The 10158-nt window shown below is 38.7% G+C and overlaps 1 non-coding gene across 1 annotated transcript; it reads right to left on the bottom strand.

The window, feature by feature from the left end:
* Nucleotides 1–2759: 2759 nt before the first annotated feature.
* On the bottom strand, nt 2760–2885 carry LOC129665994 (U6atac minor spliceosomal RNA). Its single transcript, XR_008718473.1, has one exon. It is a non-coding gene; the product is annotated as a U6atac minor spliceosomal RNA (small nuclear RNA).
* Nucleotides 2886–10158: the final 7273 nt, after the last annotated feature.

Below are 10158 nucleotides of genomic sequence, written 5' to 3'. Positions count from 1 at the left end.
ATGTAATTGACCCTTTGACCAAAGGAGTTGCAACTGAACCCCAAAGGAACCCAGGATGTTGCAACTATAGTTTTCTCTTCATGACCTGAGAGTCAAGCCCCATTGTTGACAACAGTACATATACAGCTCAACAAACACTGAGAGATGAGATGTTGCCTACATAGTACATCCACTTGTACATACTTGTGTCGTTGGTACAGGAAGGTGGAACACAAAGAAGAAACACCAAAATCAGCATAAATTCTTTGGTCTACATTCTGCATGCAAGAGATGCTAATGCATTGGTGACAAAATGTGTGGGAATAACCAACCAGTATCTGATTTAATTGAATGCCCACTCTATGAGATGGAAGCTATACCCAACACTACTTGGGTGACCAAGAACCAAAGATTAGATAGCCTTGGTGCCTAAAGAGAGTAAAACCAAATATTATTGTCCACAACACAAAACAAACAAACAAACCATAGAAATGAAATGACTCCTAGTGACATTCTGCTGTAATCATACTACAGTGCCTTGCTCAGCCATCAGCAGAAAAGCTTTTTCCTGTAGCAGATGGGAATAAATATAAAGAACCACAGCTAAACAATATCCAGAGAGTGAAAGACACTATAATAGACCTGTAATATAAGGTAATCACACTAAAATCTGTACACCTAAAGAAGCTGAACAAGAAAGAGGACCCTGGGTATCATGTTCACTCTTCATTTAGAAAGGCAAAAGGGAAGGACATTGGAAGAGGGAGAAAACAAGGAACAGGACAGGAGCCTACCACAGAGGGCCTCTGAAAGACTCTACCCAGTAGGATATCAAAACATATGCTGAGAATCATAACCAAACACTGGGCAGAGTGCAGAGAATCTTATGAAAGAAGGGAAGATAGAAAGACATGGAAGGGAATGGAGCTCCACAAGAAGAGCAACAGAACCTGGGTCCAGGGTTTTTTCTGAAGCTGATACTCCAACCAAGGACCATCCTTGGAGATTACCTAGAAGTCCTGCACAGATATAGCCCATGGCAGCTCAGTGTCCAAGAAGGTTCCCCAGTAACGGGAACAAAGACTGTCTTTGACATGAAATCATGTGCTGGCTTTTGATCACCTCCACTTATGGTGGAAGCAGCCTTACCAGTCCACAGAGGAAGACAATGAAGCCAGTCCTGGTGGAGACCTGATAAAATAGGGTCAGATGGAAGGGGAGGAGGACCTCCCCTATCAACATACTTCTCTTAAGTGTAAGCTGCAAGCCCAGCATTAAACAGGTAAGAGAAAATGAACTCAATAGCATCTTGGAAGTTCCGTGTTTTATAATGCCCTGTTTCATAATATCCTATCATATTTTGCATTTCCTTTTTCTTTTTAAATTTATCTTACTATTTTTCATTTTATATATACACTTTTATTTTCTCTTTTACCCTGGCTTCCAATTTAGTGGGTTTTTAAAAATTTTTTTGTATATTAATTACAGTTTATTATGTTGTATCCTAGGTGTAGCCCCCTCCCTCATTCCCTCCCATCCCCACCCTCCCTCCTTCATCTCCTCCCTGTCCCTCTCTAAGTCCTTTGATAGGAGCAGTCCTCCTTCTCTTCCATCTGACCCTAGCTTATCAGATCTCCTCAGGACTGGCTGCAATGTCCTCTTTGTGGCCTATCAAGGCTACTCCTCCCTAGGGCGTGGGAAGAGGTCAAAGATCCAGCCACTGAGTTCATGTCAGAGACAGTCCCTGATCCCTTCACTAGGGTACCCACTTGGAGAATGAGCTACCATGGGCTACATTTGAGCAGAGGTTCTAGGTTATATCCAAACATGGTCCTTGGTTGGAGAATCAGAATCAGAAAAGACCCCTGTGCCCAGATATATTTGGTCCTTTTGGAGCTCTTGTCCTCCCCAGGTCTTACTAACTTCTCCTTTCATATGATTCCCTGAACTCTACCAAAGTTTGGTTTTGAGTCTCAGCATCTGCTTTGATACACTATTATGTAGAGTCTTTCAGAGGCCCTCTGTGGTAGGTTCCTGTCCTGTTACTTGTTTTCTTCTACTTCCAATGTCCATCCCATTTGTCTTTCTAAGTGATGATTGATCATCTTACCCCGGAATCTTCTTTCTTGTTTAGCTTCTTGGGGTGTACAGATTTTTTATCCTATCTTTTAGATCTAGTATCCACTTATAAATGAGTATATACTGTGTGTGTCTTTCTGCTTCTGGGATACCTCACTCAGGATGATCTTTTCTAGATCCCACCATTTCCCTACAAATTTAATGATTTCCTTGGGTTTTTTTTTATTGCTGAGTGGTATTCCTTTATGTAAATATACCACAATTTCTGTATCCATTCCTCAGTTGAGGAACATCTGGGCTGTTTCCAGGTACTGGCTATTACAAATAATGTTGCTATGAACATGGTTGAACAAATGTCCTTGTGTACTTGAGCATATTTTGGATATACACCTAGGAGTGGTATAGCTGGATCTTGAGGAAGCACTATTCCTAGTTGTCTGAGAAATAGACAGATTGATTTCCAAAGTGGTTGTACAAGTTTACATTCCCACCAGTACTAGAGAAGGGTTTCCCTTTCTCCACAAGCTCTCCAGCATGTGTTGTCACTTGAGTTTTTGATCTTAGCCATTCTGATGGGTGTAAGGTGAAATCTCAGGGTCGTTTTGATTTGTATCTCCTTGATGGCTAAGGGCGTTGAGCATTTCTTTAGGTATTTCTCTGCTGTTCTATATTCCTCTGCAGAGAATTCTGTGTTTAGATATGTAAAACAGTGGTTAGATGCCACGAAATAGGTGGCAATGCCTTAACTGTATACATGTTGTTAGGACCAAGGGCCTTTTGCATCCTTGTCAAGGGGAGTGCTAACCTTCTCCCCTTTCATACAACACCAATTTAGTGTTTTAATGGAATTCCTGAGTGGGTTTCTGTTTTAGTGCATTCTCTTGGGATCTTTTCCTTCTTTTTACTTTTGTCCAATTTGATTTATTAATTTTTGTTTATTTTATTTTATTATCCCTCAGAAGCCTGTTTTTTTTTAGAAAGAAATAACACTGTTATTAGCTTTTTTTTAAAATTATACACTATTTACTTTGTATCATCTCTCTAGTTCCCTCCTTCTTCCCCTCCCAATCACTCCCTTCTTCCCCCTTCTCCACAAACTACCCTCCCCAAGTCCACTGGTAGGGGAGGGTTTCTATTTCTTCCTTCTGATCCTAGTTTGTTAGGTCTCAACAGGAGTGGCTGCATTGTCTTCCTTTGTGGCCTGGTAAGGTTGCTCCCCCCTCAGGGGGAGGTGATCAAAGAGCAGGCCAATCAGTTCATGTCAGAAGCAGTCCCTGTTCCCATTACTATGGAACCCACTTGAACACTGAACTGCCATGGGCTACGTCTGTGCAGGGGATCTGGGTTATCTCCATGCATGGTACTTGGTTCTAGTATGAGTCTCAGGAAAGACCCCTGTGCTCAAATTTTTGGGTTCTGTTGCTCTCCTTGTGGACCTCCTGTCCTCTCCAGATCTTGCTGTTATTTCCCACTCCTTTCATAAGATTCCCTGCACTCTGCCCAAAGTTTGGCCATAAGTCTCAACATCTGCTTTGATAGTCTGCATGGCAGAGCCTTTCAGAGGCCCTTTGTGGGAGGCACCTAACTTGTTTCTTGTCTTCTTTTGGTGTCCATCCTCTTTGCCTTTCAGAGTGGGGATTGAGCATTTTAGCCAGAGTCCTCCCTCTTGACCATATTAAGAAACTGAAAGAAAAAAAAAAAAAACACATGATAATCTCCTTAGATGCTGAAAAAGCATTTGACAAAATCCAACATCCATTCATGTTTAAAGTCTTGGAGAGATCAGGGATACAAGGCACATATCTAAACATAGTAAAGGTAATGTACAGCAAGCCTATAGCCAACAACAAACTAAACGGAGAGAAACTTAAAGAAATCCCACTGAAGTCAGGGACAAGGCAAGGCTACCCACTCTTTCCATATCTCTTTAACATAGTTCTGGAAGTCCTTGCTAGAGCAACAAGACAATTGAGGGAGATAAAGGGGATACAAATTGGAAAGGAAGAAATTAAAGTATCACTATTTGCAGATGATATGATAGTATACCTGAGTGACCCCAAAAATTCTACCAGGGAACTCCTACAGCTTATAAACACCTTCTGCAAAGTGGCAGGTTACAAAATTAACTAAAAAAAAAATATCAGTAGCCCTCTTGTATACAAAAGACAAAAGGGCTGAGAAAGAATTGAGGAAACAACACCCTTCACGATAGCCATAAAAGAGATACAGTACTTTGGTGTAACCCTAACTAAGCATGTCAAAGACATGTATGAAAAAAAAATTCAAGTCTCTGAAGAAAGAAATAGAAGAAGATATCAGAAGATGGAAAGATCTCACATGCTCATGGTTTGGAAGGAATAACATAGTAAAAATGGCCATCTTACCAAAAGCAATCATCTACAGATTCAATGCAATTCCCAACAAATTACCAACACAATTCTTTACAGACCTGGAAAGAAAAATTCTCAACTTCATATGGAACAACAAGAAACCAAGAATTGCTAAAACAATCCTCTACAATAAAAGATCTTCTGGCGGTATCTCCATCCCTGATCTCAAGTTGTACTATAGAGCAACAGTAATAAAAACCGCATGGTCCTGGCATAGAAACAGACTGATGGATCAATGGAACTGAATAGAAGACCCGGAAATAAACCCACATACTTATGGACATCTGATCTTTAAAAAAGATGCCAAAACCGTACAATGGAAAAAAAGATAGCATCTTCAACAAATGGTGCTGGTCTCACTGGATGTCTACATGTAGAAAAATGCAAATAGATCCATACTTATCACCCTGCACAAAACTAAAGTCCACGTGGATCAAAGACCTCAACATAAAACCAGACACATTAAATCAGTTAGAAGAAAAAGTGGGGAAGACCCTAGAACTCATTGGTACAGGAGACAATTTCCTGAACAGAACACCAATAGCACAGGCTATAAGATCAACAATCAATAAATGGGACCTCATGAAAATGAAAAGCTTCTGTAAAGCAAAGGACACCATCCTCAAAACAAACGACTGCCTACAGATTAGGAAAGAATCTTCACCAACCCTCTACCTGACAGAGGGCTAATATCCAGTATATATAAAGAACTAAAGAAGTTGAAAAGCAACAAATCAAGTAATCCAATTAAAAAATGGGGAACAGAGCTAAACAGTGAATTCTCAATAGAAGAATATCAAATGGCAGAGAAACACTTAAAGAAATGCTCAACATCCTTAGCCATCAGAGAAATGCAAATCAAAACGAACCTGAGATTTCACCTTACACCCATCATAATGGCCAAGGTCAAAACCTCAAGTGACAACACATACTAGAGAGGTTGTGAAGAAAGGGGAACTCTCCTCCACTGCTGGTGGGAATGTAACTTGGTACAATCACTCTGAAATCAGTCTGGCGCTTTCTCAGACAACAAGGAATAGTGCTTCAAAATCCAGCTATACCACTCTTAGGCATATATCCAAAAGTGGCTCAAGTACACAATGAAGAAATTTGCTCAACCATGTTTGTAGCAGTTCTATTTGTAATAGCCAGAAGCTGGAAACAACCCAGATGCCCCTCAGCTGAAGAATGGATACAGAAATTGTGGTACATCTACACAATGGAATATTACTCAGCAATTAAAACCAAGGAAATCATGAAATTTGCAGGTAAATGGTGGGATCTGGAAAAGATCATCCTGTGTGAGCTATCCCAGAAGCAGAAAGACACACACGGTATTTACCCACTCTTAAAGACATATAATATAGGATAAACCTACTAAAATCTGTTTTTTTTTTTAACAAGAGACAGAAAACGGGTGGATCAAGATATGAAGAAATGAGAAGAGGAACTGAAAAGAGTAGACAGAAGGGAAAGCATAATCAGGATATAACATATGAGAAAAATATTTTAATAACATTTAAAAATATTAAAGGACAATAAAACATAAAAACATTGTGGATACACAACTATATAAACAATTACTTTAAATATGAATAAGTTGAACATAATTAGGCAAATGTGCTACAGTTGTTTTTTATTATTTAATTATTTTTGTTTTCATTAATTACAGTTTATTCACTTTGTATCCCCCCCTGTACCTCCCTCCTTCCTCCCCTCCCAATCCCACCCTCCCTCTTCCTTACCTGTGTCCCTCTCCCAATCCACTGCTAAAGGAAGTCCTCCTCCCCTTCCCTCTGATCCTAGTCTATCAGATCTCATCAGAAGTGGCTGCAAATAATTGAGTTTTAAGAGACCTTATTCAATTCTGCATGAAAAAGAAAACTTCACTTTACACAGATAGGTTTCTTAAAAGTGAGATAAGAAAACAAGACAGGAGCCAACAACAGAAGGTCTCTGAAAGACTATACCCTAAAGGGTATCAAAGCAGATGCTGAGACTTACAGCCAAACTGTGGGCAGAGTGCAGGGAATCTTATAAAAGAAGGAAGAGATAGTAAGACCTGGAGAGGACAGGAACTCCATAAGGAGAGCAACAGAAACAAAAAATCTGGACCCAGGGGTCTTTTCTGAGACTGATACTCCAACCAAGGACCGTACATGGAAATAACCTAGAACCCCTGCACAGATGTAGCCCATGGCAGCTCAGTCTCCAAGTGGGTACCCTAGTAAGGGGAACAGGGACTGTCTCTGACATGAACTCAATGGCTGACTCTTTGACCACCTCCCCCTGAGGGGAGAGCAGCCTTCCCAGAGCACAGAGGAGGACAATGCAGCCAGTCATGATGAGACCTAATAAGCTAGGGTCAGATAGAAGGGGAAGAGGTCCTCCCCTATCAGTGGATGTGGAGAGAGGCAGGGACGAGATAAGGGAAGGAGTGTGGGAATGGGAGGGAATAAGGAATGGGGCTACAGCTGGGATACAAAGTGAATAAAGTGTAATTAATATAAGCAATAAAAATATAATTTAAAAAGTGAGATATGGCAAACACTCTCACACACACAAATGCTTACACTCACACAATAGAAGAGCCCACAAGCTAGACCTTGGAAGTTACGAAAGGGACAAGCAACTTGTTGAAAACATTTACCTTATTCAACTTTTTATTTGTTTAAGTAGAAAGTCAAAATTTTTCATTATTTCATGAATAAATATAACAACAACTAATGAAGGTCCAAAACATTATAGAATTCTATCTGTCATAGATTTTTTTAAAAATAGAAATAAAAAATGGCAATGATAACAAATGTCATTTATTGTTTTATGTAAAACTATCATTTCACAAACACAGTGTCTGGTTCTAATAAAAATGACACTTAATGTACAGCATATCTGAACACACTTGGCAAAAATTTTTAATGTTTAAAATTATATATTAATTACTATATTGAGTTTAATTTCAAGCAACTAGTAATAAAACAGTATTTCACTTATGAATAATTCTTTAATTAGTCTCTGTACCTGAATCTTGACATTATTTTTTGACAAAAATGGTAACACTGCCTATGTATCTACTTTCAATATTTAATTACTTAAAAGAACCACTCTTGTGAGAAAATAAAAATAAGAAAGCTGAAGTTGATGCAGTGATTTTTCAGACAAACTTCAGAGAATGGATAGATACTCAGAAACAATGGCATAAAACTGATAACAAAAACATAACAATTGTCTACATGAATGCTCATAACAAAAGTAAGTTCAAAATATCTGGAAAATATCTTATAGAACTTCCAGTAGACTCAATAACTGCTGATATATTTGATGGCTTACATTCTCTATGTCAATAATTGACAGTTTAAGCAGGCAAGTAATTTGTAAACGTCAATATAAATCATATTTATCTAATTGATGTTTTTAATACACCCTCTTTAACAGGGAAAAGTACACATTTCTTTCTAGTTCGTAAGGAATGTTGATCAACTAGACTGAACTATATGGCATGAAACACTTAGTTCATATATCAGTAAGAATATAAGGTAGATAAAACATGGTCTCTTTATTTAAAAAAAAACAACAACAGTAACACTGCATCTGTTATATAAAACATAGTCTCATAATAGTTGCATATCTCTAAATATATTTAACTTAACTGAACGTTATAATAAGGTGAATTTGACCAAGAAATTACAATAAATATTTTAAAATTTGTATTAAATGAAAATAAATTATGGCATGTCAATTTTTCTTCAGAATGGTAAAAACAGTGCTAGAATGCAACTTGATGACATTAAAACTCATGTTAGTTCTTTAAAAAAATGAGGCAGTCTCTGACATGAAGTCTGTTGCCTTCTCCACAATCACCTTCCATGGGTGAGGCAGCCTTGCCAGGTCACAAAGAAAAATAATGCAAGCAGTCCTGAAGAGACTTGAAAATCTGGGGTCACTTGCTAAGGGAGAACGGCTTCCTATTTTTAAGGACAAAGGGACAGGGATGAGGGAATAAGGAGGATAGGACTGGGAGAGGATGAGGGAGGTGGTAAGATTGGGATATAAAGTGAATAAATAAATTTAAGAAATATATTTTAAAAGGAATGAGTTTGGAAATCATTATGTCATTTCCACCAAAAAAGGTCAATATATACAAACTAAAAATTAAGGAATCTACTTAGAACCATGAGATATTTGGGGTAATAGAATGAGCCACTAATACCAAAGTTAGCCAGGCACCACAAGCAGATAATCAAAGCTAACCATAGAAATAACCAAAGAACAATCTGTTTATCAGTCATGGAACAGAGGGAAACACATTAACCTGTAACTAAAAATAGTATAAGGCATCTTCCCTAGAGTCCTACACATTGTTTGGCTTCTTTAGGACTATAGGTTTTGGTATGTTTATCCTATATAATATGACTATGTCTAATTATAAATGAGTATATACCATTTGTATCTTTCTGCTTCTGGGTTACCTCATTCAGGGTGATCTTTTCTGGTTCCCTCCATTTGCCTGCAAATTTCATGATTTCCTTGTTTTTAATTGCTGAGTAGTATCCCATTGTGTAAATGTACCACAGTTTCTGTGTTCATTCTTCAGGTGAGAAGGGACATCTAGGTTGTTTCCAGATTGCAGATATTATGAATGAAGGTGCTATGAATACATGTGAGCAAATGTCCTTGTTGTAAGGTTTAGAATCTTTTAGATATATGCCCAGGGAATGGTATAGCTGGATCTTGAGGTTGCAGTATTCCTAATTTTCTGAGAAAGTGCCAGATTGATTTCCAAACTGCATTACAATTTTACAATCCCACCAGCAATGGAAGAGGGTTCTTCAGCCTCCACAACCTTTCCATCATGTGTCTTCCTTTGAGTTTTTGATCTTAGACATTCTGATGGTTATAAGGTGGAATTTGAGGATGGTCTTCATTTGCATTTCCCAGATGACTAAGGACTTTGAGCATCTAAGTGTTTCTCTGCCATTCGATATTCCTCTGTTGAGAATTCTCTGTTTAGCTCTGTACCCCATTTTTAATTGGATTGCTTCAAAGGACATATAGTATAAACATCAGAAGAAGGAGAAGACAGGGAAGAGGAGCAGCATATAGAAGCAAATGTTTAGACTCATAGTCAAACTTTGGACAGAGTCCAGGGAATATTATGGAAGTAGGGGTGAAGAGAAAGACATGGAAAGAAGAGGATCTCCACAAGGATACTAACATAGCCAAAATATCTGGGTATATATGGGTCTAAGAGGGCCTACAGAGACCAATGTGTCAATCAGCAACCATTCATGGAGAGAACCTAAACACCATGCTCAGATGTAGACCATAAGCAGCTCAGTCTCTATATGGACTCCCTAGTAAGAGGAGCAGGGGCTATCTCTGACATGGAATTGGTGACCAGCTCTTTGATTACCACTCCCTGTTGAGGTGGCCTAACAAGGCCACAGAGAAAGAGGATCCAGACAGTCCTGATGAGACCTGATAGGCTAGGGTCAGATAGTAGGGGAGGAGGACCTCCCCTGTCAGTGGACTAGGGGAGGTAGATAGAAGGAGGTAAGAGAGAGAGGTGGGGGGACAAGGAGAAGATGAGGAGGGAGGCTTCAGCTGGGATACAAAGAGAACAAGTTGTAATAAATCATATTAATAAAGAAAAAAGAGAAAATGAAACTGCAGAAAAATAGTATATGCTCAAAACTTAAAATTTTCAGCA

This window comes from Psammomys obesus, unplaced genomic scaffold, assembly GCF_907164565.1.
Source record: "Psammomys obesus unplaced genomic scaffold, mPsaObe1.curated_primary_1811, whole genome shotgun sequence".
Taxonomy (NCBI): domain Eukaryota; kingdom Metazoa; phylum Chordata; class Mammalia; order Rodentia; family Muridae; genus Psammomys; species Psammomys obesus.
Note: the sequence above shows the minus strand (reverse complement) of the source record. Positions and strands in the feature narration are given on the sequence as shown.